The 9,219-nt window shown below is 42.5% G+C and overlaps 1 pseudogene across 1 annotated transcript; it reads left to right on the top strand.

Moving 5' to 3' along the window:
- Window positions 1-3,762: 3,762 nt before the first annotated feature.
- LOC308338313 (large ribosomal subunit protein uL1-like) lies at window positions 3,763-4,613 on the top strand (annotated as a pseudogene). Its single transcript has 2 exons — window positions 3,763-3,863; window positions 4,134-4,613. The product of its transcript is annotated as a large ribosomal subunit protein uL1-like (transcript).
- Window positions 4,614-9,219: the final 4,606 nt, after the last annotated feature.

Genomic DNA, 9,219 nt, shown 5'->3' with positions numbered 1-9,219 from the left:
ATTGGTGAAATTTGAATAAGGTCTGTACTTTAGCTTATAGTATGTACCAGTATTAATTTCCTGGTCTCAAAAATTATACTCTGATCATGTAGGATATTAACATTAGGGGAAGCATGGCAAAGACTATATAGGAAGTCTACATAGTGTTGGTCTTTCTACAACATTTCTGTAAATTTAGATTTATCTCAAAATAAAAATAAAAATACAATTAAAACTATGTGAAGTCCCATCACTGGAAAAGGCTAATATGACTCTTCATGACTTGTTCCTGGGTGTGTACATATTTTAACCAACAAAAATTTTTCCTTAGTGGTTGAGAGTACAGACTCTGGAATAAGAACCCCAGTTCTCCTACCTACGAGCTTTGTTACCTTGGGAAACTTACCTTGCACCTGTAGCTTATTGGAACATAGGAAAAGTGATGATAGTAGCACTCTTACAGGACACTATGAAGATTACATGAGTTTTGTTGTTTTTTGTTTTTTTAAAGATTTTATTTATGTATTTGACCGAGAGAGAGAGACCACAAGTAGGCAGAGAGGCAGGCAGAGGGAGACAGGGAAGCAGGCTCTCTGCCGAGCAGAGAGCCTGATGCAGGGCTTGATCCCAGGGGCTTGATCCCAGGTCCCTGAGACCATGACCTGAGCTGAAGGCAGAGGCTTAACCCACTGAGCTACCCAGGTTCCCCAAGATTACATGAATTAATACAGTTGAAGCACTTAACACTATAACTAGCACACAATAAATTCTCAGTAAAGTCTAGCCATTGTAAATGATGGCTTACCGTTTGGAACTGTGGACTAGTTAAGTATATAAGGACACTAGCATGTGTTTAATGGCATGTGTGAAATATTTGGATAGGTAAGAAACATTCCTGGACCAAAGGAAGTAAAATCCTAGTTGTGAAATTCTAGAATTACACAATAAAACATTAATAGAATTACCTTGCCTTTTGCCTAACTGGAAAGTATTGAGGTTGAACCTCTTCTGTGTTATCAGTTCAGACTCTAAGTGTAACTATACAACCACAATTGATTTGTATTTATTTTCTTCTTTAATAACATGAGCATTGCATTTAAACAATTTATAGAGTACGATCACACAGAAATGGGGTAATAAAAACCAAGTATGTTTGATACCTACTGACTTTCTTTCTAAAAGTTCAGAAACAACAGGGAATCAAAACAGAAACAGAGAGGATAAGCTTTTCTATTGCCAGAAGCCATAATCCAACAAGTTTGGAAATCCTTTGCCTCAATGTGACATGCTGAATTAGCTGACACCAAAGGGCAACATCTCTAATAAGCTGAGTAGATTTTGAGAATCTGGTCAGCCTTCTTGGAAGTTAGTGTACACAGAGCCAATGCTAGAACCCTGTTCAATGACCTTTCCCAAATCTTCAAGTGAGTGGTGGTGCATTGAAATGAGGAAAAGCAAAGTGACTTCCTGTCTGGGAAAAGACTGATAGTCCATTCTGTGACTTAAGCTTACTGGAGACATTTAGACCCTCATGTTTAAGCTTTGTAAAGATTAAAACAGCAACAATATCATATTGCTGGCTTTTTTCTTTGTCATCCATCCCATCCACATTGTTCAGGCTAACGCATTATTGAACAGATGGGTCATGTCCCGATTATAGGAAAACATAACAAGTAAGTGCGAGACCAAATTGGTAGAGAAAGAAATTTCAGAGTTATTGCTGTATGTTGAAATCTCCTTACCTTGAGAGAGAATTTATCTCTAAAGCCCAATGGCATGTTGGGAACACAGTAGATTTTACCCAGCCGGTTCTTCAGGGAAATGTTAGAAGGGTAAGCTCATAGCTGATGAAGTAAATATTTATCCATAATTAACACAAGTTCATGTAGCTTTTGTTACAATAAATTGCTTTCTGTTTTTCTTTCCTCATTTGGTCTTCTATAAGTCCATAAAATGCCAATATTGGAAAGAGTTATATCGCTAAATTTTACTTTTAACTGGTGTCACAGAAACCTGGTACCCCCCCCCCACACACACACAAAGACTGTTTTTAATTAACTTCCCCACAGTACATGGAGAATGTTGACTCCAGCTCTGAAATACCTATCTCTATTCTTCTGGATTCTACTTTCTCCTTTCCCACTCTCTTTATCTTTTCTCCTCTGCACTATGCAGTGCACTCAAATAGTCTTCCTCCTTTTATCCTCTTCCTTGCTGTGAGCTGTTTTTTAAGTTACAAATAATTATGGCATTTATCTGGATTGGATTCTTTGATAGGTCTCCATTTCCTACAGATTGAAATCCAGCTTCTTAGAATGACTTACAAGGATTTTCACAATCCCATCACAACCCGTCTTTCTTGTCTCACCTACCAAAATTATACTTCATATCTTCTGCTACGTGACGCACAACATATCCATCCTTTCATGCCTCCGTGTCTTTGTGCTGCTTGCTCCTTCTAACCAAATTGCCTTCTCCCTCACTTCTGCAATGACAACTTGCTGGTATTCGAATCATCCTTTCTAGCCCAGCTTGAATGTATTTTCTCTGATGCACTCCTCTCTATTCTTACGCAGTTTGAATTAATCATTGTCTTATTGCTCGATTTATACAACTACTACAGTGCATATCATAGAGCATCATATTTAATTGTGCGTTTAGAGTATGAATTTCCTGAAAGCAATCTCCATGTATTGCTCATGTTAGTTTATCCCACCTTTTCTATACTTAGTAGGAATTTAGTGAATGTATGTATGAGTCAATGAATAGACAAATAACGGTGACCCAGGGGCTCAGGTACTCCTCAGAGACAGGAAAATTTAGACTAAACTGATTGAAATTTGGAAAACACTTCTCTTCAATCCATGGGACCATCCCTTGCACTTTGGACATTAAGCCTTTTTAAATGGTGCTTTGTGGTTGTGACAAATCTATGACAAATCTGTGACAAATCTATGACAATCTAAAATGCTGCCAGCCACACATTACTCCCTACCTCCTATAAGGGTGGTACTTTCCTGGTTGTAAATAATTGCTGGCTTGGCCCCTTCTTTGTGTTTCATAAGAAAATCCAGATAGACTTGTGATCTTATAAAGAAAGAGCTGGGGAGTAGAACACCACACATTGCACATACTTCTCCCAGTTCTCTGGCGACACCTCTCCATTTCCCCCCAAACTTCACCCTTCCAACACTTGATCCCTTTTCTGACTTCTGTTCTACAGGAAGCATTATCCAGTCCCTCTCATGCTAATTCCTTTCCTTAGGAAAGTGGCCCCATGTAAATGGTCTGTCTTCCCGTCCCTGATATTCTTTGGAAAGCCTTATTCTTGTAGTATTAAAGCAAATAATATATATTATGCTAGTAATCAAATTATGGTTCTAAATTTCCTGTAGGCATTCTCAAATATTACTAGTAAGTTCTTGGGAAAACCCACCCTATTTAGGGGCCTATTATGAACTGAATGTTTGTGTCCCCCGGGATCCTCCCCAAATTCATACCTTGAAGTTCAAAAGCCCAGTGTGGCTGTATTTGGAAATGGTGCATTTAAGGAACTAATAAAGGTTAAATGGGGTTATAAGGTTAGGCCCTGGTCCAACAGGATTAGTGCCTTTATGAGAAAAGACACCCGTGTTTGCTCCCTCATTCCCTCTTTCTGTGTACACACCAAGGAAAGGGCATTGAGAGTATGCAGCTAGATGATGGTTTTGAATGATCCAAGAGAAGAGGCCTCAGAATGAAACTTATGTTGTTTTCTCTTCCGTCATTATGTCATGTGGCACCATGAGCAGGAAAGTCTCCTATGACACAGTGTACAAGGCAATGTGGGAAGTCCCATACAGCAACCAGTACAAAAGCAAGAAGATTTTGAAGACAGTGGAGCTGTAGATCAGCTTGAAGAACTAGGACACTCAGAAGGACAAATGCTTCTTTTTTTTTTTTTTAAAGATTTTATTTATTTATTTGACAGAGAGCGAGATCACAAGTAGGCAGAGAGGCAGGCAGAGAGAGGGGGGAAACAGGCTACCCGCTGAGCAGAGAGCCCAACGTTGGGCTTGATCCCAGGATCCTGAGACCATGACCCGAGTCGAAGGCAGAGGCCTTAACCCACTGAGCCACCCAGGCGCCCCCAAATGCTTCTTGGACACCATCAGACTTAAGTGCATCCCCACCTCAAGTTCTCCATATGTGTTTTGGGAGACCAGCAGCACTGTGATGAGGCCAAGGCTGTGGATATTGCCTACTTGGACATTGAGGTATTGAAAAAACTCAACAAGAATGAAAAATTAGTCAAGAAGTTGGATGAGAAGTATGATGCCTTTTTTGGCTTTGGAATCTCTGATTAAGCAGATCCCATGAATCCTGGGTCTGGACCTGAATAAGGCTGGCAACTTCCCTTCCTTGCTGACCCACAATGAGAACGTGATGGCCAAAGTGGATGAAGTGAAGTCCACGATAAGATTCCAGATAAGGAAGTTGCTGTGTCTGGCAGCGGTTGCTGGCCTCACGGAGATGACAGATGATGAGCTTGCATATGACATCCACTTAGCTGTCACTTTCCTGGTGTCATTACTCAAGAAGAATTGGGAGAATGTCTGGGCTTTAACATTAAAAGCACCATGGGCAAGCCCTAACACTTGTACTAAGGCACACTAAATCAACCCTTGTGCTACCATTATCTGTCTGCCTGTGCAAGGGAGAGGGAGGTGCTTTCTGAGCTCATCAGCTCAGAATATGGCATAACGCATGCCATAGCACTGTGCTGATGACAGCAGTTTCTGGCACACAGGGATGGGTGTCCTTTTCTCCATACCAGGAAAGTACGTTCCATCTATCTTCAAAACCATGCAGTCTTATTTATTATTTAGATCACCTGGATACTTACAACATGCAACAGTAGGGCTGCTAATCAAGACTGAAACATTCCTGAACCTTGAGAGGGGCAGATGTGGGCTAGGACTCCAGCCTCCAGTGCTCCCACTGCTTACTAGTGGAGAGAGGGGTAGGACCTTTTCATTGAGGATGTTGACTCAGCCCTTGGCAACATGCTTACCATATGGTCTGCAGTCATTTCCCTTTATGCCATGGGTTCTTTCTATGGGCTTTTTGTTTTGTTTTATCCCTCTAAATCATGGATCTGGGCTCTTGCTCTGTAGGGATCACAAGGAATGTTCCAGATGGAGATTGAGATCTTAGATTTTTCAGATGGGAGTTGTCTGAAACCCTGACTGATCTAGAATTTGCTTGTCTGACCCCAAACTGCATACTCCATATTCAGGGCAGTAATTTACTGTGTGAAACAGTTAGGAACACACAAGTAAGAGACCTGTGCAATATTATAATTCATCAACCCTGTTTTCTAGGGGACCTTAGCAAATGGGTAAAATCAGGCTGTGGAAACTTCCAGGCCCTTTGTCCTCCAGGTAGACTCTGCCCTCTTCCTGACCTGAGGCAGTTTCCTGTTGGAGTTCTGCCTCCAGTGCCTAGTACTGGAAGTCAGTTTTTGGTGTGGTGGAAAATACCTACGATTTAACTTTTGACTTGAATCTGCTTCATTGAACTTTGGTAAAGTAACAAGTTCATATCTCCCTCTTTTAATACAGCACAAAGGCTAATCCAAAGCATAAATAAAAATGTTACATCTTCTCAAAACAGACTTGAACCATGAAGAATACAAGGTTTACACACACACACACACACACACACACACAGACACACACACACAGACACACACACACAGAAACCCATGTTGCTGGCATCTTGATTTTGGACTTCCAGCCTCCAGAACTGTGAGAAGGTAAATTTCCATTGTTTCAGTCACTTGTGGTATTTTGTTATAGCAGCCCAAAAAAAGCACTACAGGGTCTGGTATTCCTCAGTGTCAGGCTTGAGAAAGCCGACTAACTTCCCTTAATTAGGATGTAATAGTACAGAAGCCCAGATCACCTTCCTTCTCACCTAAGCCCTGCCCCTGAGGTCCCATTCTCATGCCCTAAGCTTCTCTGCAAGGCACTCCTTGGTGCATACTTGCTTCCTTCCCATGTTATTATTCTGTGGCCTATCTGGCTGGCCTCAGCTGTGTATCTTCATTTTGACTGTTTCCTGCCTCACAGATTGTGCTCAGTTTTGGTTTACATGACTTAAGATTGGGACTTCAGAATCCCTGCTCCCGCAGGCATTTTTCCACCTTTCTGATCATCTGCATGTGGGCTTGATATGCGCTGGTATAGTGAGGTAGAAGAAGTCAGAGCCTATCTTCAAAGAGCGCTGGGCAGTGTGCTGAGAGGGGTTCTCAATGACTATTCTGCTTTTGTCCAAGAGGAGCTCAGTGTGCTGAGGAATGCACCTACCACCAGCCAGTGAATGACCCCATGTGGATCCCTTGGATGAATGGGCACCCCTGAGATGCACATTGCATGAGAAGCTCAGAATGCTGACACAGGGAGAAGCTTCCAGTGACCTGGAAACTGCAGAGCGAGAAGTCATGAGGCTAAGATGGGAGAGTCTGGGGGAAAGAAAGCCATGGAATAGCCTGTGATCCAAGGAAGAAAGTGTGAATAAAAAGCTGTATGAGCTCATTTTTCAGTAGGGCACTCTAATGACCAAGAAAAGGACCAACTTAGGCTTAGGAGAACTAGGGAGCCTTGACTACCAGTTCACTAGCAGTTGTGCTGGTGTCATAGGTGGTAGGTCACAAAAGCTCAGTTAAGGGTCCTGAGGATAGTAGTACAAACTCAGAGACCCTTGTGGATGATCAGGAACAGAAACCCATACTCCCCACATCCTAGAATGCTGGGGCTACAATAACAGATTACCAGGGACTAGGTGGATTAAACAACAAAAAGCCATTTTGTACAGTTCTGAGAAGTTCAAGATCAAGTTGCAAGCAGATTCCGTGTCTGGTGAGAACCCACATCCTGGTTTGCAGATGACTGTCTCTTGCTGTGTCCTCACATGACCCAGAGAAAGGAAGTGCTCTCATGGCTCTTCTTCTAAGAGCACTGATCTCAACAGGAGGGCTCCACCCTAGTGACCTATGATGTGTCAGTCCAATTGGGTTAAGTGATGCTCCAGATAGCTGGTAAAACATTATTTCTCAGTGTGTCTGTGAGAATGTTTCTGGAAGAGACCAGCATTTGAATTGATAGACTGAGTAAAGAAGAGTAGTCTCACCAATGCCAGTGAATGTCATCAGATCTCTTGAGGGCCTCAATAGAGCAAAAAGGCAAAGAAAGGGCAAATTCACTCTCTGCCTGAACCAAGATGTCCATCTTCTGCCCTCAGACATTGGTGCTCCTGGTTTTTAGGCCTTTGAACTCAGACTGAATTCCAGACAGCAGATTATGGACTTGGTTTCCACAATCATGTGAGCCATTTCCTATAATAAATCTCTCTCTCTCTTTTCTTTTTAAAGATTTTATTTCTTTATTTGACAGACAGAGATCACAAGTAGGCAGAGAGAGAGGAAGGGAAGCAGGCTCCCTGCTGAGCAGAGAGCCTGATGCGGGGCTCAATCCCAGGACCCTGGAATCATGACCTGAGCTGAAGACAGAGGCTTTAACCCACTGAGCCATCCAGACGCCCTCTCTCTCTTTCCATCTCTCTCTCTCTCTAATATTTCTGTGCTGTTTCTTTAGAAAACTCTGACTAATACATAACTTGATTACCTCCTGAAGGCCACATCTCCTATTACCTTCCCATTGGGGGTTGGGGATTCAACACATGAATTTGTGGGCGACACTAACAGGTGGTCCACAACACCACAGTAGGCTTGCCCAATAGAGCTGCTCTGAGAAAGCAGAAAGAATAGACAATGAAGCCCACTAGTGGACACATGAAGCTCCCTGCTGGGCAGGTAGTTGGGGGCAGCACGGTCCCAGATTGCCACCACCCCCCAAGAAGGAAATGGTAGTGTGGTGGACTTGGATGAAGTATTTCGACCTCACATAAACAAAGCCCCAGTGACTGGATCTCTTGTACAAGGTGCTATAGCAGCTAGGGCTCTCCTCTCCTCTCCTGTTGGCTAACCTCCTACAACGCTAGCCCAGTTCTTCGCAGAGCACCTGGGGAAAGATGGCAACCTCTATAAATCCACCCACATTTTTCTCTCTTCCTTATCCCTGCCACACGGAAGGCCTCTATCCAACCTTCTCACGGCTTGCTGGATTTTTTCATCTCAGAAGAGAAAGGCTCTGACAGGATCTGAACATGAAAGTGGACTTCCATGTGTTGGCAGCCTGAGATTTTCAGCTCCTCCAACCCACTTTGATAATTCTCATGCCGCATGGTGCTGGCAAACCACACCTCTTCCTGCCCTCGGGATTCTGTTCCGTCAGCTTCATTGCCATGGAACTTGCCCAGGTGGACTCTGTCCTGCTTACCACACATCAGTCACTTCACAGTCCTCTCCGTGAGGATGTCTAAATATAGCTTGTTTATGCTCCTAACTGTGCTTTTGCCTTCGTTTTCCTTTTGCTGTTCTTAAAGATTCTGTGGACCTCTTCCACTTCCCCCTCTAATGACAGCAGCAACAGTGACAATGGCAACAGTACTGTCATTTGTGGAGATCTACCTCTGCGACTGTCCCTGTGTTTCACACCTCAGGAACGTACACAATTTTGTTGAAACCTCATGATACTCCTTTGAGCTAGATATTTTAAGCTGTGTTTTCTTTGAGAAGTCATATACTAATGTATGCATATTGCAAAATATTTAAAGAAACAGAACTGTTTATAATAAAACTGAAGGTACCCCTCCCATTCTCTTCTCCATGGTTACCATTAACAGTACTGGAATGTGTTTCCTTCCAGATCCGGTATGCGTGTGACTGTGTGTATGTGTGCGTACATATGCTCACAAAAAAGCTTGGATGCAGAATTTTAATATAAATAGAATCATAGAACAAATATAATTTTGTGGTTTTCTTTTTCACTGAACAGTGTATCTTAGAACTAACGGTAGGAAATATAACTGTCCCCATGTTATAGGCAAGGAAACGGAGGTTTGGGGAGATTAAACAGCTTGATCCTATTAGGTAGGAGTTTCCATTACATGATAGGTTCCTTGAAAACAGTATAATGTTTCTGTTTTATGCAGAGTTCTGATGCCTTGTGTTGCAGTATTTGTAGCCATCTTATTCCAGAAGTTTGGTATTTCTCTTCTGTTCCTGTTCTTGAAGCTGGATCCTTATTTCTCTCTGTCTACCTGAAACCTGTAATTTGAGTCAGGCTGTACTTTTAC

This window comes from Martes martes, assembly GCF_963455335.1.
Source record: "Martes martes genome assembly, chromosome: 2".
Taxonomy (NCBI): Eukaryota; Metazoa; Chordata; class Mammalia; order Carnivora; family Mustelidae; genus Martes; species Martes martes.
This window is presented reverse-complemented; position numbering and strand designations above follow the sequence as displayed.